Raw genomic sequence first — 25,962 nt, 5'->3', positions numbered from 1 at the left:
TCTTATTAGTATTATTACAAATAGATATATTTTTTATATATAAAAATACATTACAATTATATTAATATTACATATTACTATATTCTATCAATAAAATATTATTAATTAAACTATATATTTTTATTATAAAGATCTTAATGTAAAGTTCCTATTTTTATAAATAAATTATTAAACTACTTTAATAAGAAATTAATTTATTAATATTAATAAATGAATGAATTAATGAAGCATAAAATAATTATATCACTAATAATAATATATAAATTTGTTCGATTACAACTATATGTGTTAATATATATATAAATGATATAGGTTCGTGAATCCGAGGTCAACCATGCATTGTTCAGTGTTGTCATATGTATTTTTACTACAAAATACAGTATCGTGAGTTTCATTTGCTCCCTTTTTAAATGCTTTTGCAATATATATTTTTGGGACTGAGAATACATGCGTTGCTTTTATAAATGTTTTACGAAATAGACACAAGTAATCGAAACTACATTCTATGGTTGGATTATCGAATCGAATATGCCCCTTTTTAGCTTGGTAGCCTAAGAATTAGGAAAATGGCCCCTAATTAACGCGAATCCTAAAGATAGATCTATGGACCTTGACACGTCCCATTAGGGTTACGAATGCTTTAGTACTTCGATTATCATGTCTGATGAGAGTCCCAGAATAATGGGGATATTCTATATGCATCCTGTTAGTTCGGTTATCAAGCGTTCACCATATGAATGATTTTTATCTCTATGCCGTGCGAAATGCCTGATATGAGATTATGTTTATGAGAAATGTAAATGAAAATCTTGTGGTCTATTAAAATGATGAAAATGAATGATTATGATAAACTAATTAACTCACCAACTATTTGGTTGACACTTTAAAGCATGTTTATTTTCAGGTATGAAAGAAATCTTCGGCTGTGCATTTGCTCATATTAGAGATATTACTTGGAGTCATTCATGACATATTTCAAAATACGTTGCATTCGAGTCGTCGAGTTCATCAAGATTATTATTAAGTCAATTATAGTTGGATATATTATGAAATGGTATGCATGTCAACAACTTTCGATGTAATGAAAGTTTGTCTTTTAAAAACGAATGCAATGTTTGTAAAATGTATCATATAGAGGTCAAGTACCTCGTGATGTAACCAAATGTAATGTATTCGTCCAGATGGATTAGGACGGGTCCTTTCAGCTATCCCTCGAACATTACCCATAACCTCCATAACTATAACCCATATTTTCCTTAGCTTTAACCCGCTCGAAAAACCCGTTTTGAAATATCTCGCTCATGACCTCATCGTAGTATTTTATGTATACTACTTAATAATAATAATACTACGACTAATAATAATAATAATACGATTAATAATAATATTAATTTTAATATTATTATTATTAATAATAATAATATAATAATAATAATAATAATAATAATAATAATAATAATAATAATAATAATAATAATAATAATGATAATAATAATAATAATAATAATAATAATAATAATAATAATAATAATAATAATTATATATGTATATATGTGAGAAGAGTGCGAGAGAAACAGATGGATGAAACTGAGCAGAATTCGTTCGATTTATAGGACTTGAGCTCACCAACCTTACCATGCGATCGCATGGGTTGGAAGTGTATTGGCCATGCAATCGCATGGCCCTAATACCCATCTCATATTCGACCAATTATGTTTACCGACACTCTTTTTATATAATATAATTATATATATTAAATCTTTATAATTAAATAAATATTTAATTATATTTATGTGCATAGTTACCATGTAATTTTAGCTCCGATGACTTGGACGTTGTCACTCGACTAATGTCTCGGTTCTGGTTTCTCGAACGCATTTTCGTACGCTTAGAAAACTAGTACTTTACGTTTCGCGACGTGTACCTTTATCAAAATATAGACTTAAATTATCAATAAACTATATCACTCGAATAGTAACTTAATCATTTAAGTGTTTTGGTCATTTGCTATAAATCAATGTCTCGTTATTTATCAAAGTATATTTAATAATATGATTTTAAATCCAAAACGCTTTATGACTAATTTAATATTATATTTAATCACTTTGTAAAATATAATATATTTTCATTTAGAAATATAAACTTATATATTTTAGAAATATTTATTAACTAGTATAATATTTAGTTTTTCAAAAACTAACTATATTTCAGAGTTTAATATATATAATTTAAAATCGTTTCGGATAATAATTATTATATTACATAACGTTTACACTTTAAAACTTAATTTGATAAAATTCCTTTATACGCCAATGTTTGTCAAACGTTCTAACTAACATATCTAAATATCAATCAAATCAAGTGTTACTATCGTTTTCTTAACTAATCTGAAATCATATATATATATATATATATATATATATATATATATATATATATATATATATATATACATAAATACGTTTTAAATACACGTTGCAAGTTATTTATATAACTAACAATCAATATTTCAACTCACGTTATTTAAACAAAGACATTTTAAATAGTCAAGTTCTATCGAAAAAGGTTTTCATACATTAAATCAATTGATTATTATAAAATTAGTCTTCCACTAACTTTTGTCTAATTATCGTTATTTGACACTTTGTTCTCACATGTAAATCACTTTACCAATTATTCCGAATACCGTTAAGAAGAATAGATTTCTTAATTCTCAGTGGCCCTCACAACAGAGACCCGTAATCATATCACAATGTATCTGATAATTCAATCATTTGAAATTATCTTTTAATCTCGTCGATAATTATAATAAACTTATATTAATACAAATACGTTCATGTAAAGTATTATACATATTATACTTTGTTAACGTTTTCAATTAATATAACCATATATTATATATACATATCTATACACACATAAATGTTCGTGAATCGTCTAGCACTGGTCAAAGGGTAATTAATTACATGAATGTAGTTACAAAATTTTTGAGATTCAACTTTACAAACTTTGCTTATCGTGTCAGAATAATATAAAGATAAAGTTTAAATTTGGTCAAAAATTTCCGGTTTGTCACACCACCTTCGTTCATCCATATATTTTCCAGTACAAGTCATCAAGATGTGGTATTTCAATAATTATTATGTTCCATTTCTTTATACTTTTGGTATATATACTTATTTAATAAAACAGATAGTTAATTTTGTATATATTTTTTTCAGCCTTTGCCATTAAAGTGGTTTAAACTATTCTACGATGAGTCACTACCTAAACATAATGTTTGGATCCACACACTTAACGGATATAATGCATAAGTGAGTTTTAGATATTCTGATCATACTTTACTGCTAAGTGTTGGATTCATTAAGATTATTAATGATCTTAAAATTTGAAAAAATAATATCCTATGCTTTAGTAGTATTGACGAAGGCAATTATGAGTTGGTTATTTACTTAGAAAACATGGTTCCAATGAACTATTTTAACATAACCGATCATTGGAAAAACGTTATGGAGATTCAACGAAGAATGTTTCAAATGGCTCCTTATAGGAGATTTCCTTCGTTTATGGCGTTTATTGGGGATCAAAATCAAAATGAATTGGTATGTTTTTTCTACATTCATACATTAACCTTTTACAGCATATATTTTTTATACTTAACAATTAGCTTACTGTACGTAATGTTTTTCCTGCATTAATTATCAATTCCTTAATATTGTTTCAATAACAGACTCTCAAGAAGAAATGTTTGTCTGCATATAAATCAAGATTGATCCCTAATGGTCACTTTGTCATTCACTATAATGGATCGTATAAAAAAATAGGCATATCAGTTAATGAAGAACTGTTGGTAATAAGGCAAGGATGGCCAGAATTAAGGAAGGATCTCAATTTACTAAATGGAGATTGCCTCATTTTTTATGCAGTTGATCATCGTAATATAGAACTAATGATATATAATGAAGAAGGTTGTGAGAAAACATGCAAATTAAATGCTCTGCAAAGTCAAATGGAACATCCATATGTATTGCAAAAAATAGTGGATTGGTGGTTTTTCGAAATTATTATACCACGAGGAAATGTGTTGGTAAGATTAAATTTTTAAAACATTGATATTATAAAGTATTATTGATACTTACTCACATATATCTCAAAGTTGTTCGTTGTTAACATTTATATAACTTTTTATCCATTTTTTTGTACCGTCTGCCAAACGAAATGATGTTCCTACCTGGACTTTGCAGCGGAAGAACAGTGTCGTTCTTAGATTTAGTTAAAAAAAAGTATAAATGGAGGTTGGAAAAACAGTGTCGTTCTTAAATATTGGGGCATGATCAATGGGGAAGTAACCAATCGGGGGGAAGTAACCAATCGGGGGGAAGCGAGGGAAGCATACTTTTTTTTCTTTTTTTTTTGGAATTTTTTTTCCGGCATCAAGATCACATGAAAATATGAACATTTAGAAAAGACACTTCGTGATGAATGTTATTATTTAGGCTGGAAAAATATCGTCAAAAATAACATTCAAGATAATATTGTTCGTGAAGAATGTGAACGTTTTTTTTCATGTTTTGTGAAGTAAAATTTAGCCCGATTTAGGGTTTAGGGTTTAGGGTTTTGTTTTTTGGGTTTATTCCATAAACCCAAAACACCAAACCCTAAACTCTAAACCCTAAACTTTAAACCGTTCGTGTTAAAAACTCAATCTAAATCCTAAATCTAAACCCTAAATCTAAACCCTAAACCCTAAATTTCTAAACCCTAATATCTAAACCCTATAAACCCTAATATCTAAACCCTAATATCTAAAACCTCAATATACGCTCAAAAAAGACGATAATTGTTATATATTACTTCTTCGAGCGTTTTCCCGTCAAAATAAAAAAATTTATCACAAAGTGTCTTTATTAAATGTTCATATTTTCATCCAATATATAATGTTCGTGAATAAAGTTTTTTTAAAAAATGAAGAAAAAAAATTTGCGTCCCCCCGATTGGTTACTTCACCCTTGATCCTACAACTATATATATATATATATATAGGCAGGATCAATGGGGAAGTAACCAATCGGGGGAAGCGTAGGGAAACAAAAAAAAATTTCATTTTTTTTAGAATTTTTTGTTTCAGGCATCGAGATCACACGAAAATATGAACATTTAGAAAAGACATTCGTGATGAATGTTATTATTTAGGCGGGAAAACGATCGACAAAAATAATATTAAAGATAATATTGATCGTGAAGAATGTTAACGTTTTTTTTTCTTCATGTTTTGTGAAGTAAAATTTAGCCCGATTTAGAGTTTAGAGTTTATGGTTTAGGGTTTAGAGTTTATGGGTTTAGTCCCTAGACCCAAAAACCCAAACCTTAAACTCTAAACCTTTCCTATTAAAAACTCAATCTAAATTCTAAATCTAAACCCTAAACCCTAAATTTCTAAACCCTAATATCTAAACCCTATAAACCCTAATATCTAAACCCTAATATCTAAAACCTCAACATACGCTCGAAAAACACGATAATTGTTATATATTACTTCTTCGAGCGTTTTCCGGCCAAAATAAAAACATTTATCACAATATGTCTTTATTAAATGTTCATATTTTAATCCAATCTATAATGTTCGTGAACAAAGTTTTTTCAAAAAACGAAAAAAAAAATTTGCTTCCCCCCGATTGGTTACTTCCTCCTTGATCCCACCAATATATATATATATATATATATATATATATATATATATATATATATATATATATATATATACACACATTTGAGTACGTTGAATCACATATGAATGTTGATGAAGAGTAAGATTGAATAAAAAATAGTTTGAAAGAACCTAACATTTAACTATATTATCAAATATATAATTTCTCGTTTACATGTGCAGAAGTGTTTGTGTAACATATGAACATTTTATTTAATTCACAATTGAACATGTAATTTGTGGTTGGTGAACATTTCTTTGCCAATGATATGAACACAGATAATATTTATATGAAATTTGTTGAATATAAATGCATATAAACCATGTAATTAAAGGTTTTTGCAGTTTTTGAAACGACCTGTCCTAATCCATAAGGACGAATACAATAACATATGATTACATTGCGAGGTATGTGACCTCTAAATGATACATTTTACAAACATTGCATTCGTATGGATTGAACACCTGGTAACCGACATTAACATCAAGCATATAGAATATCCCCAAAACCGAAATCCATCTGTATAATATAAACTCGAAGTACTAAAGCATACAATTTTCTAGTATGGGGAGAGTTAGTGCCCGTAGATCTACCTTTAGGATTCGCATCAATTAGGGTGTATGTTCCCTAATTCTTAGGCTACCAAGCTAAAAGGGTGATATTCGAATCGATAAAATAACCATAGAATGTAATTTTCGAGTACTTGTGTCTATTTCGTCAAATATTTATAAAAGCAGCGCATGTATTCTCAGTCCTAAAAATATATATTGCAAAAGCATTTAAAAAGGGAGTAATGAAACTCATAATACAATATTTTGTAGTAAAAATATTCATACGACGATACTGAACAATGCAGGGTTGCCTTGGATTTACAAACATATATCATTTGTATATTTATTAATATACATAGTTGTAATCGAACAATATATATATATAAATTTATTAATTATATACTTTTTATGTTAATAATATATATGTTTCATATATTCATTTTGTTATATAAAATATTAATTTATCGTTATGTTATAGGTATTAAATATATTTTTAACACACACACACATATGTATATATATATATATATATATATATATATATATATATATATATATATATATATATATATATATATATATATATATATATATAAATATATCATTTGTATGTTAATAATAGTATTTATAATAAAACCAAAATAATATTAATAGTGGTAAAAATGATAGTGATTATAATACTTTATATTACTAATGAGATAAAAATGTTAAAAATTCTATTAATGATAATAATAATGATATTAATAATTATAATTGTAAAATATTAATTTTACTGTTAATGATAGTTATGCCACTGATTTTAGTAATTACTTAATAATACTCGTGATAATACAAATAATAATACTTATGTTAACGTTAACAATTCTATTATTTATAAAAAGATACTAATACTATTATTTACGAAAATAATAATAATTTGTATTATTTTCATAATGATAATAATCATAATCATAATTTTGATAATAATACTAAAATGGTGAAAATTATGTTTTTAGTAATACTTATAATAATACTAATGATGATATTAATAATATTACTACTTAATAATAATACTGGGAAAGATAATAACGTTAGTAATAACAATAATAATAATCATATTTGTAATTTTAATTATGATAAATAATAAATGATAATTAGTCCTTAATTTAGTAGTAATAATAATAATAATAATAATAATAATAATAATAATAATAATAATAATAATAATAATAATAACTATAATACTTGTATTTATAACAATCATTAATAATAATAATAATAATAACAATAATAATAATTCCTAATTACAATAATAATAAATGATCATCAACCTTTATATTGGTAATAATCATAATAATAATTATATTACTAATAATATTAACAATAATAAAAATAATAGAAATTTTAAAAGTGAAACTACCTCAAATAAGTTCTTTTAAAAAAATTTGTCCCGAGCAGGGCTCGAACGCGAGACCTCTTGAATACCCGTCACCATACCCAACCATTCCTCCATCCTTTGTTTTCTGAAATTATACCCACGAGATATAAATATATCTCGTATTATTTTCATTCCCATTTTTCTCTTCTTCTTCATCTAAATTTCCAAAGTCGACCGGTGAATTATGTATCAAACTAAAATCTGTCGGTTTTAGTAATTATAATTGAAACAAAATCAATCTATATTCATCGTTTATTTTAATTTAGCAATAAAAAAAATATAACTACTGCTACTGCAGTTCGCTGAAAAAGAAAAAAAAATTATGATTTTGGAATTAAGGATGTTTTAATCCACGATCCCTACACAAAATAGTTTGTAAATCGTTGTTAGAAACTTTCTAAAGTATTAATTGAAACAGAAACACTAAAACGATCATGAATTTTTTGAAGAACAAAAATGTTGACTTTTGAATTCTTAACTTTGACCTCAAAATTAAAGCTCGATAGATGGAATTAGAATTTGAAACTTTAACAGTAGTTTGTTTAGATGATTCCTAACAACTCTGTAATTTTAGATTTTTGAAATTGGTTCAAAATCGAAGTATGATGATTTAAGTTGAAGAACAGAGGGAACGAATTTTATTTAATTGAATTTGAGTTTTTCTTTCTATTGAATAACATTAAACAGATAGTATATACTCGTGATTGAAGGATGACTTTAGCATATTTAATGGATTAAATTTGTTTTTTTGTGACCATCTGATCGACACAGATTCACGAGGGTAATAGAAAAAAAAGAAAAAAAAAGAAAATAAATGATAGTGATATAATATTACGCGTATATATATCTGTAATTATATTTTCTTTTTATAATTCATAAATAATAAATATAATCATATTAGTAATAATATATAATTATATAATAAAATAAAATAGTAATAGTAATAATAATCATAATAATACCAACCTAGTACTAAAATGATACTAATGATATTTAATAATAATAAAAATGATAATATTATTAATGATAATAATCATAATATTAATTATAATTCTATAACAACTATTTTAACTTAAAATCTGGATTTACTATATTAACATTACAATTTATAATATCCTAATTACTAATTATAATATATTATATAATAACATGTTTTTTAATATTTAATATTTATAAATTTTATATATTATAATATACATATTATAATACATATACATAGAAATTATGTTATATATATATATATATATATATATATATATATATATATATATATATATATATATATATATATATATATATATATATATATATATATATATGGGCAGGATCAATGAGGAAGTAACCAATCCGGGGGAAGCGGGGGGAAGCAAATTTTTTTTTTTTTTTTTTGAATTTTTTTTTCCGGCATCAAGATCACACGAAAATTTGAACATTTAGAAGAGATACTTCGTGATGAATGTTATTATTTAGGCGGAAAAACGATCGACAAAAATAACATTCAAGATAATATTGTTCGTGAAGAATATGAACGTTTTTTTTCATGTTTGGTGAAGTAAAATTTAGCCCGATTTAGAGTTTAGGGTTTAGGGTTTGGTGTTTTGGGTTTATTCCATAAACCCAAAACACTAAACCCTAAACTCTAAACCGTTCGTGTTAAAAACTCAATCTAAATCCTAAATCTAAACCCTAAATCTAAACCCTAAACCCTAAATTTCTAAACCCTAATATCTAAACCCTAATATCTGAACCCCAATAGCTAAAACCTCAACACACGCTCGAAAAACACGATAATTGTTATATATTACTTCTTCGAGCGTTTTTCCGTCAAAATAAAAACATTTATCACAAAGTGTCTCTGCTAAATGTTCATATTTTCATCACATCTATAATGTTCGTGAACAAAGTTTTTTCAAAAAACGAAAAAAAAAAGTTTTTGCTTCCCCCCGCTTCCCCCCGATTAATTACTTCCCTCTTGATCCTACCAATATATATATATATATATATATATATATATATATATATATATATATATTCATTTTTTTATTACACTTAATTATTTTGTATCTTATTGTACATATTTAAATCTAATGTTTATATTATATTTTTTATAATTTCAATTTATTATTCATACTTACATTTATATATATATACATATTTATTTACAAAAAATTGTTCGTGAATCGTCAGGTAAGGTCCAATGGATAGTTAAGTGCATGGAATTATATAAAATATCGATTTACTTAACTTGACGATATTCATCTTCTAAGTTATCTGCATTTTATAACTTCATCTTACATTTAATAATATGAAAGTTAAATAGTTACTTTATCAAAAGTCACGAGTGAATTATTGTAAAGTGTATATTGGAAATTAAGCAGGAATCTCCATTAATTTTTGTCTAGATATTGTAAATTGACACTTTTGTTTTTACTTGTATATTACCTTACCAATTATTCCGAATATCGTTAAAAGGAAAAGGATTCCTAATTCAAAGTGGATCTCTCAACAGAGACACGTAATTCATATCATAATGAATCTTGATAACTCAACCAATTGATATAATCTTATAATTCCGTCTATAATCTTATATTGAAACTAATACGTTTATGTAAATTATTATTCATCAAATACCTTTGTTAACGTTTTCAAGTCATAATAATACTTTCATAATTATTTTCATACAATCAAACCGTTAAATGTTTTATTAATATTTCTCAATTTAATAATCACGCATATGTATATATTCATACATACCTATTTACACCTAATTGTTCGTGAATCATCGAGAGCAGTCAAAAGGGCAAATGCATTCATGTAACTGTTCCAAAGTTTTCGAGACTCAACATTACAGACTTTGCTTATCGTGTCGAGATCATATAAAGATTAAGTTTAAATTTGATCAGATATTTTCAGGTCGTCACAGTACCTACCCGTTAAAGAAATTTCGTCCCGAAATTTGAGTGAGGTGGTCATGGCTAACAATAAAATTGTTTTCATGACGAATATGAGTTGATAAATAGAGTTTCATCATCACTGAGTAATATGGATAAAAACATTTCGTCTATATGAAGAGTACTAGTGAAGTTATCACAAAAGAGTGAATTGAAGAAATAAAGTTGTGTCTTAACTTTTGATGTTGTCTTGGTTGAATTCCGGAATTCAAGGGATTTAAAGAAAATCTTGGAAATCTATAAGATCTGATTCTTCGAGATTTAAGGAATTTAGGATCCCTTTAATTAAATGTGATGATCTGTCCCGATTACTACGTCTGATATTTCCCTTATAAATTTACCTTTTCCGTTCCATTAGTTTTCGCCACTTCTATACCCTTCTTTCTCAGTTCGTATATCCAAAAGATTATAGTAATGCTTAATCCGATTCTAATCTTTGTTCTTATTCTGACTATCGTAATGATCGTTCTTCTTTTCCAACTCCCACCGGAAGAATCTATTTATTTCTACTATGCTCTAGGTATTATTGTATTTATAATCCTCCCATGTCTTTATATTGCTATACGCACTGATATCCACGATTTGTAATTTTGGTGTTGTTGTTGGGCTTTGTATTTTCTCTTATATATCGGAGTTTCATGCTCTTGTCTTCTCTTCCCGACTTTGAGTCAAGCGAGAAATGGTCCAGAATTCTTAGGTATGTAATTTCGAATGAACATAACAGATGTTCTAAGAGAGAAGTTGTAATGTCACGATCTTGATTGGTTAAATTACTAGAATTCAAGAGAAAAGATAGAACTATCAAGAAATTATTTTCTTGACATGTTTATATATTATATAGAATGTAAGAGTCGTGTAACATGGCACATGATGACTTTATGATCAGTGAATCATCACGTTCCATTAGAAACTCAGCATGACTTACTGTAATATAATCACATTTATCAAGTGTCATTATATTATACTAACTCATGCTTCAGTTCCCAACACTTCTTCAAAAACATTCATATTTTAAACTTGAAGGTTTACAAAATATAGAAACTAAACAGTTTCCCTTTATGATGTAATACAGATAACGCGAAGAGATAATTGATTTCAGATGAGGATAATTATGAATATATTTTTAGAAATATCGAGAATATTTATAATGAAAGATACGATAATATTTTAGAATTTCTAATATCGATGGTTGATGAAGAAGATTTGTTCGTAAAGGTTTAGAGTCGGGAGTAAGGTATTCATTAAAGACTTCAACAGACATTGAATCATTTGGATTCTTTGAAGGCAGGTTTAGTCTTTGTGATTTATCCACAATCTCTTTCATACTTTTCTCAATCCGTTTTTCAGTTCCAAACCTTCTCTTTTTCTGAGCTTTGCTAGCACACTATTCTTTATCATCAAACTTTTTACTGTTAAGGTCGTTTACAGTTTTTGCTGCTTAATCATCATTTTTCAAAATTTCGAGATCTAGTTAGCAGTTTAGGGTGCTTTTCAGAAACTTCACATTCGCAGTATGTAAGTCCAGGAGATAGATGTAATATGTATAACTGTTGGCGTCGACATGCTACGAGATTTCAAAATACTAATTGCTGATTCCCGATGATTTGTATGGTAGTTCTCGTTGTAAGATGTGGATGAGTATATGAATAGGTTTCAATGAATATAATGATTTTTCGAAAAGTCAAAAATCACTGATGTTGTTGGTAAGTTTACTGCTAATGTGGCATAATATAAAGGTTCCCCAGTAACGATGACGAAAGGCAAACTTATATATCAAAGTTATAGTAGAGTTTATTTGAATGAAAAATCGAAATTGATTTGCTGAAGCTATGACAAAATTGGCTAATTTGGATGGGATTGCAAAGTGATTTTCGGTAATAACAATGCCAAAGGAGCTAGCACAGATACGTGTTGAATGTTTACTCAGGTTCTGAGTGTTTCAAGTGCATAACTATATGTATCAATCTTTTCTTCCGTAGATGAAGTGCGGTTGATTCACCCTCTCGGTTGAGATGTTTTCAAGAATCATGAGAGGTTTGAACGCGGATTGTAATCGTCAAGATACAAATGAGGTTTAAGATGAGATCAAGTGGCAAACTTGAAGAAACATTTAGTTTCATATGTTATAATCAATATTTTAATTCATTTTAATTATCCAATGTTATTAGTCCACAGTCGATAGTCCACAGTTAACAGTCCAATAATTCATATATAGTTTAATATATAATATTCGAATTAATTAATACGTATCGTGACCCGTGTACATGTCTCAGACTCGATCACAACTCAAAGTATATATATTATTATAGAATCAACATCAACCCTGTATAGATAACTCGATCATTACTGCATATAGAGTGTCTATGGTTATTCCAAATAATATATATAGATGCGTCGATATGATATGTCAAAACCTTGTATACGTGTCCCGATAAAGTGCGTAAAATAAATAGCAGAAATTAAATGACGATAAATAAAATTGCGAGAATTAAAATTGCGATAAATAAATTGCGATAAATAAATGTACAATAAAGAATTAACAGTTAGCTAGGAATAGTTAGCTAGGATTTTGTTAGCGTGGATTCTTAACAAAAATTTTCTCATAGTTAATTTGTTTGTTTCTAACAAATTTTATTTTGTCCAATGTTTTCTTCATTATACCACTTGTTGGATTCTGATAGATTAAAATCCAAATATGAAATTGAATGAAAATGGTTATTCTGTGGTGAACGGATACGTGCATCGGTGGTTGTAAGTAGGATAGTAAATGAATGTTGAATCAGATTCGAAGAATGTACAGTGTAACTTATTAATGTGAAATCTAAATATTCCTCGGGTATTACCTACCCGTTAAAATATTTTCATCATTAATAGTTTGTACAAAAGAATTTTCAATTACGATCTTTATGAAAATATATATATATATATATATATATATATATATATATATATATATATATATATATATATATTTCTTCAGATGTAATCATGGATTTAATGAGTCAATATGATATTAAACTCATTTGATTTACCGTTAGAACAAGAATATATAATCTCTAAAATATTAGAGATTACATAATCGTCATATCGAACGAAGATAAATGATGTAGAACGTCATGTAGAACGAAGATAATTGATGTAGGTCATCATGTAATATGATGATTATGCTGGAGGTACAGACTGTGAGTTTGAGGCGTGTAGTGTTGAGGCTTGTGCTACGGATGTTGTTTTTGGTGGTACTAGTGTTACCGATGCTGTTGCTGAAGTTGGTAGGTTTTGCACCACGTTTTCCAAATTGATTATTCGAGCGCGAAGCTCGTTGACTTCTTCTATTATTCCGGGATGATTGTCGGTCGGAATGAGTGGATAAGTAAGGTTTAGAATTTTAAACAGGATTTAATCATGGCGAGATATTCAGGAAATGAGGGTGAAAATGGTGTTTCGATTTGGTTCGCCGGTGAGTGCTTCAGGTTCATCGCCAAGAGGGAAATTTGGTTGATGGAAAGTATCGCCTTCTTCTCATCTCCATTGATTAAGTCGACTACGAACTCATCAGATAAATTGGGGATGAATGATTGGTTGATTCATTCTAGTGACGCATGCTTTCGGAGCTCAGGTGGATATCCATATCGAAATAGCTGTCGGAATCCTAGAAATTCGAACTGGTTGAGGGATCCATCTCGTACGATCAGATGGAAGATTTTTCGATATAAAATGATTTTTGGCTATCGGATGGTATTCTACTCACATAGAATATCTATATATATAGAATAAAAGATGTCGTAGATTACGAAGGAATTTACGGAATATGCCAGGCAAAGTTTACAGTAACAGATATGCTAAGATATGAATTAGCAGATACGCTAAGATATGAATTTTATCTATACACTATTCATGCAATCAATGCAATAAGATGTGTCTAGACTAGGAATGATAAGCATGTTATTTCTGACAAAATTGATAAGCAAAACTTTTGATATGCAGACACGGTCGAAGTCCAGACTCACTAATGCATCTTATCAACTATCAGTTAGACACACTAATGCGAGACCTGGTTCGCTAAGACCACCGCTCTGATACCACATGAAACAACCCGTCCTAATCCATAAGGATGAATACAATAACATATGATTACATTGCGAGGTATTTGACCTCTAAATGATACATTTTACAAACATTGCATTCGTTTTTAAAAGATAAACTTTCATTTCATCGAAAATTAACAGGCATGCATACCATTTCATATTATATCAACTATCAATGACTTAATAATAATCTTGTTGAACTCAACGACTCGAATGCAACGTCTTTTAAAATATGCCATGAATGACTCCAAGTAATATCTTTAAAATGAGGAAATGCACAGCGGAAGATTTCTTTAATACCTGAGAATAAACATGCTTTCAAGTGTCAACCAAAAGGTTGGTGAGTTCATTAGTTTATTGTAATCAATCATTTCCATAATTTTAATAGACCACAAGATTTCCTTTATTCAATAATCATATACTCGCAAGTGTTTAAAAATCATTCATATGGATTGAACACCTGGTAACCAACATTAACATCATGCATATAGAATATCTTGGAAAACAGAAATACATCTGTATAATATAAAATCGAAGTACTAAAGCATACCATTTTCCAGTATGGGGGGAGTTAGTGCCCGTAGATCTACCTTTAGAATTCGCGTCAATTAGGGTGTCTGTTCCCTAATTCTTAGGCTACCAAACTAAAAGGGTGATATTCGATTCGATAATCCAACCATAAAATGTAATTTTCGAGTACTTGTGTCTATTTCGTCAAACTTTTATAAAAGCAGCGCATGTATTCTCATTCCTAAAAATATATATTGCAAAAGCATTTAAAAAGGGAGTAATGAAACTCACAATACAATATTTTGTAGTAAAAATATTCATCCAACGATACTGAACAATGCAGGGTTGGCCTTGCATTCACGAACCTATATCATTTGTATATTTATTAATATACATAGTTGTAATCGAACAATATATATATATATATATATATATATATATATATATATATATATATATATATATATAAATTTCTTAATTGTATACTTTTTATGTTAATAATATATATGTTTCATATATTCATTTTGTTATATAAAATATTAATTTTTAGTTATGTTATAGGTATTAAATATATTTTTAACATATATATATATATATATATATATATATCATTTGTATGTTAATAATAGTATTTATAATAAAACCAAAATAATATTAATAGTGGTAAAAATGATAGTGATTATAATACTTAATATTACTAATGAGATAAAAATGTTAAAAATTCTATTAATGATAATAATAATGATATTAAAAATTATAATTGTAAAATATTAATTTTACTGTTAATGATAGTTATGCCACTGATTTTAGTAATTACTTAATAATACTCGTGATAATACAAATAATAATACTTATGTTAACATTAACAATTCTATTATTTATAAAAAGATACTAATACTATTATTTAAGAAAATAATAATAATTTGTATTATTTTCATAATGATAATAATCATTCAATATACATCCCATACATAGAGATAAAAATCATTCATATGGTGAACACCTGGTAACCGACCTTAACAAGATGCATATAGAATATCCCCTATCATTCCGGGACTCTCTTCGGACATGATGAATTCGAAGTACTAAAGCATCTGGTACTTTGGATGGGACTCGTTGGGCCCAATAGATCTATCTTTAGAATTCGCGTCAATTAGGGTGTCTGTTCCCTAATTCTTAGATTACCAGACTAAAAATGGGCATATTCGGTTTAATAATCCAACCATAGAATTTAGTTTCATTTACTTGTGTCTATTTTGTAAAACATTTATAAAACTGCATGTATTATCATCCCAAAATATTAGATTTTAAAAGTGGGACTATAACTCACTTTCACAGATTTTTACTTCGTCGGGAAGTAAGACTTGGCCACTGGTCGATTCACAAACCTATAACAAATATGTACATATACATCAAAGTATGTTCAAAATATATTTACAACAGTTTTAATACATTTTGCTGTTTTAAGTTTATTAAGTCAGTTGTCCTCGTTAGTAACCTACAACTAGTTGTCCACAGTTAGATGTACAGAAAAATAAAGCAATACATATTATCTTGAATCAATCCACGACCTCGTGTATACAAGCCTCAGGCTAGATCACAACTGAAAGTATATATAATATTTTGGAATCAACCTCAACCCTGTATAGCTAACTCCAACATTACTGCATATAGAGTGTCTATGGTTGTTCCAAAATATATATATAGATGGGTCGATATGATATGTCAAAACATTGTATTCGTGTTTATGGTATCCCAAGATTACATAATATATTAGAATACATGTATAATACAATATGAGTTAGCTAGGATATGATTAATATAGATTTGTTACCAATTTTCACGTAGCTACAACAAGAAAAATTATCCAATCTTGTTTTACCCATAACTTCTTCGTTTTAAATCCGTTTTCAGTGTTTCAAGTTGCTATGGTTTCATTTTGAACTTAAGTTTATGAATCTAAACAGAAAAAGTATAAGTTTATAGTCAGAAATATAGGTTACAAGTCATTTTTGTAAAGGTAGTCATTTCAGTCGAAAGAACGACGTCTAGATGACCATTTTGGAAAACATACTTACACTTTGAAATTAACCATGATTTTTGGATATAGTTTCATGTTCATAAGAAAAATCATTTTCCAAGAAGAACAACTTTTAAATCAAAGTTTATCATAGTTTTTAATTAACTAACCCAAAACAGCCCGCGGTGTTACTACGACGGCGTATATCCGGTTTTACGATGTTTTTCGTGTTTCCAGGTTTTAAATCATTAAGTTAGCATATCATATAGATATAGAACATGTGTTTAGTTGATTTTAAAAGTCAAGTTAGAAGGATTAACTTTATTTGCGAACAAGTTTAGAATTAACTAAACTATGTTCTAGTGATTACAAGTTTAAATCTTCGAATAAGATAGTTTTATATGTATGAATCGAATGATGTTATGAACATCATTACTACCTTAATTTTAGTAGGTAAACCTACTGGAAATGAGAAAAATAGATCTAGATTCAAAGGATCCTTGGATGGCTTGAAAGTTCTTGAAGCAGAATCATGACACGAAAATAAGTTCAAGTAAGATTTCCACTCAAAATAAGATTGTTATAGTTATAGAAATTGAATCAAAGTTTGAATATGAGTATTACCTTGTATTAGAAAGATATCTTACTGTAAATAAGAAAGATTTCTTGAGGTTGGATGATCACTTTACAAGATCGGAAGTAAGCTAGCAAACTTGGAAGTATTCTTGATTTTATGAAACTAGAACTTATAGAAGAACACTTAGAACTTGAAGATAGAACTTGAGAGAGATCAATTAGATGAATAAAATTGAAGAATGAAAGTGTTTGTAGGTGTTTTTTTGTCGTTGGTATATGGATTAGATATAAAGGATGTGTAATTTTGTTTACTTGTAAATAAGTCATGAATGATTACTAATATTTTTGTAATTTTATGAGATATTTCATGCTAGTTGCCAAATGATGGTTTCCATATGTGTTAGGTGACTCACAAGGGCTGCTAAGAGTGGATAATTGGTGTGTATATACCAATATTAAATACATTTAGAAGCTGGGTATTGTACGAGTACGAATACGAGTGCATACGAGTAGAATTGTTGATGAAAATGAATGAGGATGTAATTGTAAGCATTTTTGTTAAGTAGAAGTACTTTGATAAGTGTCTTGAAGACTTTCAAAAGTGTATGAATACATATTAAAACACTACATGTATATACATTTTAACTGAGTCATTAAGTCATCGTTAGTCGTTACATGTAAGTGTTGTTTTGAAACCTTTAGGTTAACGATCTTGTTAAATGTTGTTAACCCATTTTTTATTATATCTAAAGAGATGTTAAATTATTACATTATCATGATATTATGATGTATTAATATAACTTAATATGATATATATATACAATTAAATGTCGTTACAATGATAATCGTTACATATATGCCTCGTTTCGAAATCCTTAAGTTAGTAGTCTTGTTTTTACATATGTAGTTCATTGTTAATATACTTAATGATATGTTTACTTATCATAATACCATGTTAACTATATATATCCATATATATGATATCATATAGTTTTTACAAGTTTTAACATTCGTGAATCACCGGTCAACTTGGGTGGTCAATTGTCTATATGAAATCTATTTCAATTAATCAAGTCTTAACAAGTTTGATTGCTTAACATGTTGAAAACACTTAATCATGTAATTAACAATTTCATTTAATATATATAAACATGGAAAAGTTCGGGTCACTACAGTACCTACCCGTTAAATAAATTTCGTCCCGAAATTTTAAACAGTTGGAGGTGTTGACGTAACTTCTGGAAATAAGTGCGGGTATTTCTTCTTCATCTGATCTTCTCGTTCCCAGGTGAACTCGGTTCCTCTAGCATTCCATCGAACCTTAACAATTGGTATCTTGTTTTGCTTAAGTCTTTTAACCTCACGATCCATTATTTCGACGGGTTCTTCGATGAATTGAAGTTTTTCGTTGATTTGGATTTCGTCTAACGGAATAGTGAGATCTTCTTTAGCAAAACATTTCTTCAAATTCGAGACGTGGAAAGTGTTATGTACAGCTGCGATTTGTTGAGGTAACTCAAGTCGGTAAGCTACTGGTCCGACACGATCAATAATCTTGAATGGTCTAATATACCTTGGATTTAATTTTCCTCTTTTACCAAATCGAACAACGCCTTTCCAAGTTGCAACTTTAAGCATGACCATCTCTCCAATTTCAAATTCTATATTTTTTCTTTTAATGTCAGCGTAGGTCTTTTGTCGACTTTGGGCGGTTTTCAACCGTTGTTGAATTTGGATGATCTTCTCGGTAGTTTCTTGTATTATCTCCGGACCCGTAATCTGTTTATCTCCCACTTCACTCCAACAAATCGGAGACCTGCACTTTCTACCATAAAGTGCTTCAAACGGTGCCATCTCAATGCTTGAATGGTAGCTGTTGTTGTAGGAAAATTCTGCTAACGGTAGATGTCGATCCCAACTGTTTTCGAAATCAATAACACATGCTCGTAGCATGTCTTCAAGCGTTTGTATCGTCCTTTCTCTCTGCCCATCAGTTTGTGGATGATAGGAAGTACTCATGTCTAGACGAGTTCCTAATGCTTGCTGTAATGTCTGCCGGAATCTTGAAATAAATCTTCCATCCCTATCAGAGATAATAGAGATTGGTATTCCATGTCTGGAGACGACTTCCTTCAAATACAGTCGTGCTAACTTCTCCATCTTATCATCTTCTCTTATTGGCAGGAAGTGTGTTGATTTGGTGAGACGATCAACTATTACCCAAATAGTATCAAAATCACTAACAGTCCTTGGCAATTTAGTGATGAAATCCATGGTAATGTTTTCATATTTCCATTCCGGGATTTCGGGTTGTTGAAGTAGACCTGATGGTTTCTGATGCTCAGCTTTAACCTTAGAACACGTCAAACATTCTCCTACGTTTTTAGCAACATCGACTTTCATACCCGGCCACCAAAAATGTTTCTTGAGATCCTTGTACATCTTCCCCGTTCCAGGATGTATTGAGTATCTGGTTTTATGAGCTTCTCTAAGTACCATTTCTCTCATATCTCCAAATTTTGGTACCCAAATTCTTTTAACCCTATATCGGGTTCCGTCTTCCCGAATATTAAGATGCTTCTCCGATCCTTTAGGTATTTCATCCTTTAAATTTCCTTCTTTTAAAACTCCTTGTTGCGCCTCCTTTATTTGAGTAGTAAGGTTATTGTGAATCATTATATTCATAGCGTTTACTCAAATGGGTTCTCTGTCCTTTCTGCTCAAGGCGTCGGCTACCACATTTGCCTTCCCCGGGTGGTAACGAATCTCAAAGTCGTAATCATTCAACAATTCAATCCACCTGCGCTGCCTCATGTTCAGTTGTTTCTGATTAAATATGTGTTGAAGACTTTTGTGGTCGGTATATATAATACTTTTGACCCCATATAAGTAGTACCTCCAAGTCTTTAATGCAAAAACAACCGCGCCTAATTCCAAATCATGCGTCTTATAATTCTGCTTGTGAATCTTCAGTTGTCTAGACGCATAAGCAATTACTTTCGTTCGTTGCATTAATACACAACCGAGACCTTGCTTTGAGGTGTCACAATATATCACAAAATCATCATTCCCTTTAGGTAATGACAATATAGGTGCCGTAGTTAACTTTTTCTTTAACAATTGAAACGCTTTTTCTTGTTCATCTTTGTATTCAAATTTCTTCCCTTTATGCGTTAATGAAGTCAAGGGTTTTGCTATTCTGGAAAAGTCTTGGATGAACCTTCTGTAGTAACCATCCAGTCCTAAAAATTGGCGTATATGCTTCGGAGTTTTCGGGGTTTCCCACATTTCAACGGTTTCAGTCTTTGCTGTATCCACCTGAATACCTTCTTTGTTCACTATGTGACCAAGAAATTGAACTTCTTCCAACCAAAATGCACACTTTAAAAACTTAGCGTACAATTTTTCCTTCCTTAACAACTCTAGCACTTTTCTCAAATGTTCTTCATGCTCTTGGTCATTCTTTAAGTAAATAAGTATGTCATCGATGAAAACAATGACAAACTTGTCAAGTTATGGTCCACACACTCGGTTCATGATGTCCATGAACACAGCTGGTGCGTTGGTCAACCCAAACGGCATAACCATAAACTCGTAATGACCATAACGCGTCCTAAAAGCAGTCTTTGGAATATCATCCTCCTTCACCCGCATTTGATGATACCCAGAACGTAAATCAATCTTCGAATAAACCGACGAGCCTTGTAGTTGATCAAATAAGTCGTCAATTCTCGGTAGTGGGTAGCGCTTCTTGATGGTAAGTTTGTTTAAATCTTGGTAGTCGATACACAACCTAAATGTACCATCTTCTTCTTGACAAACAAAACAGGAGCTCCCCATGGTGATGTAGTTGGTCGAATGAAACCACGCTCTAAAAGTTCTTGTAACTAACTTTGTAATTCTTTCATTTCGCTGGGTGCGAGTCTGTATGGAGCACGAGCTATTGGTGCAGCTCCTGGTACAAGATCTATTTGAAATTCAACGAATCGATGTGGGGATAATCCCGGTAATTCTTTCGGAAATACATCGGGAAATTCTTATGCGACGGGAACATCACTGATGTTCTTTTCTTCAGGTTTAACTTCCTTGATGTGTGCTAGAATGACATAACAACCTTTTCTTATTAGTTTTTGCACCTTTAAACTACTAATAAGATTTAATTTCGCATTGTTCTTTTCTCTGTACACCATTAAAGGTTTTCCCTTTTCACGCATAATGCGAATCGCATTTTTGTAACAAACGACCTCTGTTCTCACCTTTTTCAACCAGTCCATGTCAATTATTACATCAAAACTCCCTAACTCGACTGGTATTAAATCAATTTTAAACGTTTCATCCCCCAATTTAATTTCTCTATCCCGACATATATTATCTGCTGAAATTAATTTACCGTTTTCTAATTCGAGTAAAAATTTACTATCCAAAGGCGTCAATGGGCAACTTAATTTAACACAAAAATCTCTACTCATATAGCTTCAATCCGCACCCGAATCAAATAAAACATAAGCAGATGTATTGTCAATATGAAACGTACCCGTAACAAGCTCCGGGTCTTCCTGCGCTTCTGCCACATTAATATTGAAAACTCTTCCGCGGCCTTGCCCATTAGTATTCCCTTGGTTTGGGAAATTTCTAATAATGTGGCCCGGTTTTCCACATTTATAACAAACTACGTCGGCATTATTTGTTCCGACCTTATTTGTTTCTTTATTTTTGTTGTCCTTTGGTCCGTAAATCTCACATTTTGCCGCGCCATGACCACTTCTCTTACACTTGGTGCAAACTGTTGTGCAAAACACATTCGGATGGTACTCTGCACACCTGAAACATGGTTGTTTCTGTTGTTTGTTGTTATTGAGGTTGTTGTTGGGATTGTTATTGTTGTGGAAATGGTTGTTGTAGTTGTTGTTGTTGTTGTTGCGACGTTTATTGTAGTTATTGTTAGGATTGCGGTAATTGTTGCGATTGTTGTTGCGGTTGTGGTTGTAATTGTTATTGTTGTTGTACTGCTGACTCTTGTCACCGTTTTCCTCCCACTTCCTCTTGAGTTGTTTCGTGTTGGCTTCTTCGGCCGCGTGTTCTTTAATTCTCCCCTCAATCTGATTTATGAGTTTATGAGCCATTCGACTTACCTTCTGTATGGATGCGGGCTCGTGTGAACTCACATCTTCTTGAATCCTTACTGGTAACCCTTTTACAAACGCGTCGATCTTCTCTTCTTCATCTTAGAACGCTCCCGGACACAATAGGCATAACTCTGTGAATCGTAGTTCATATGTGGTAATGTCGAATCCTTGTGTTCGTAACTCTCTAAGTTCTACCTTGAGCTTATTGACTTCGTTTCTAGGACGGTACTGCTCGTTCATCAATTGCTTGAATGCCGACCACGGTAGTGCGTAAGCAGCATTTTGTCCTACCTGTTCAAGATAGGTGTTCCACCACATTAACGCAGTACCTGTGAAGGTATGCGTAGCGTACTTAACTTTGTCCTCTTCAGTACACTTACTTATGGCAAACACTGATTCGACCTTCTCGGTCCACCGTTTCAATTCAATTGGTCCTTCGGTTCCATCAAATTCCAAAGGTTTGCAGGCAGTGAATTCTTTTTAGGAGCATCCTACACGATTTCTTGTGAAATTAGTTCCACTGCTAAATCCAGAGTTATTATTATTTTGCATCGCAGCCTGTACTGCAGCTATGTTTGCTGCAAGGAAAACACGGAAGTCTTCCTCGCTCATGTTCAAATTCTGACGAGTCGTCGGTGCCATTTCCTTCAAAAATAGCCTAAAAGAATTGAGTTAATCATATAGAATTTAAGAGTAGTCAATAGTATTTTGTAGCATAATATGAACTTATTTATAAAAGCTTTTTCTTCATATTAGCATTTTATAGTTTTAATTCGGGTAGTACCTACCCGTTAAGTTCATACTTAGTAGCTATTATACAATTCAACTACTACGATTCTATATGAAAAACTTGTTACAATAATATTTCGCGTTCAAACTTTTATACAATATTTTACAAACATACAATACCACTATTATACATATAGGATGAAATATAGCACATAATAACTTGCTACACGTCAGCTATAAAGGTAATTCTAATTAATACGCAAGTTGTTCAGCAAAGGCAATAAAGACACGTAATTCATTAGTCCAGAAACAGGTCATGCATTGTGGTTTTACTAAAACGACTTCCCATCCTTGATCTTGTGGAAAGTAACCGTTATGACCCTTGGCTAGGCAGCATGTTGTAATTTTGTCAAAAGGACGAGGGTTTCGTAATGCCCAACAGCCTCGTAGCAATCTAAAAACCTTGTTTCTTACCCCAACTACTGAGTCCGTCACTTGTGGGAATGTTTCATTTAATAGTTGTAATCCGATGTTCATTTTCTCACTTTGGTGAGAAGCGAACATCACTAACCCGTAAGCATAACATGCTTCTTTATATTGCATGTTAGAAGCTCTTTCTAATTCACGAAATTCTATGTTGGGATATGTTGAGTCAAAATAGGTTCTTAACCCGTAGCGAAAAATTGCATTTGGGTTCCCCGCATTTAACGCTTTAAAAAAAAACACGGCGTAACTTACGGTCTCCCCAATGTGATATACCCCACCTATCAAAGGAAAGCCTTTTATAAACTAAGGCATTTCTGGAAAGTCTTTCAAATGTTTGACAAGTTAATTTCTCCATAACTAATTGTGCTGATGAATTCTGACCGACTCTAGATAAGATTTCATCAATCATATCCTCTGGTTGGTCTTCTAAAATATTCGGTTGTTTACCCTTAACGTCCATTTTGTGTTTTTATACTGTAAAAATAGACGAGGGTTAGATTCAATAAATATAATTAACAAATAATACAAGCAATTTTACATTTATCAAAAAGCACAAGCACACTATATTACATATATCACACAACATGATTAAAACTCTTTAATCCGACTCACTCGTTTCTTCTTCTTCGGACTAGGTTCGTTTTGTTAATTTCCTAGGGATATATGATGCTCCCCTAATACGAGCTGTCATTTTCCACAATGGTTTAGAAAAACCTGGTGGTTTATAGGTTCCCGGGTCATTGTTACATTTTAGGAAATACGGACGTTGCCGATACATATAAAGTTCATCGGGGTTGGAATCAGGTTTCTATATTTTATACCTTTTCCCTTATTATTTACTTTTGCTTTATTAAATTGGGTCGAGGTAATTTCTATAACATCATCAGAATCCGCATCGGGATCCGATTCATCGGAAAATTGATAATATTCCCAATATTTTGCTTCCTCGGCGAAAACACCATTACCATTATTGACTTTGGTCCGTTGGTTGAGGATTTTCTTTTATTTAACTGATTTACTGTAGGTATCAATATTCTTCCTCCGGAACCTCTTCTTCTTCCGGTTCCTCCTCTTCCGGTTCCTCCTCTTCCGGTTCCTCCTCTTCCGGTTCCTCTTCTTCCGGTTCCTCTTCGGGAATTTGTGAATCTTCTCAAAGTATATTCAACTCTTCATTATTATTAGGTGAGTCGATGGGATTTGTACTAGAGGTAGACATCTATCACACAATATCAAACACGTTAAGAGATTAATATATCACATAATATTTACATGTTAATAATATATAGTTTCCAACAAAAAAGTTAAGCAATCGTTTTTTTTTTTTTTTTTTTTTGAAGAAAAACACGATCGAAGTCCAGACTCATTAATGAATCCTAACAAACTCAGTAAGACACACTAATGCAAAACTTCTGGTTCTCTAAGACCAACGCTCGGATACCAACTGAAATGTCCCGTTCATATTGATTATAAACGTTCCATATTAATTGATTTCGTTGCGAGGTTTTGACCTCTATATGAGACATTTTTCAAAGACTGCATTCGTTTTTAAAACAAACCATAACCTTTATTTTATCGACAAGGTTAATAAGACACCACTTAGATTATCCAGAAATGATAATCTAATAAATATCACACTTACACACTACCAATACATATTAGTTTACAAATATTAATATGTTACAACAAAATAAATCTCGAATGCAGTTTTAAACAATATTATACAAGCATGCTGACACCAAATATTGTCCATATAATAGCATGCAACAGCGGAAGCTCTTAATAATCACCTGAGAATAAACATGC

This window comes from Rutidosis leptorrhynchoides, chromosome 8 (assembly GCF_046630445.1).
Source record: "Rutidosis leptorrhynchoides isolate AG116_Rl617_1_P2 chromosome 8, CSIRO_AGI_Rlap_v1, whole genome shotgun sequence".
NCBI lineage: Eukaryota > Viridiplantae > Streptophyta > Magnoliopsida > Asterales > Asteraceae > Rutidosis > Rutidosis leptorrhynchoides.
Note: the sequence above shows the minus strand (reverse complement) of the source record.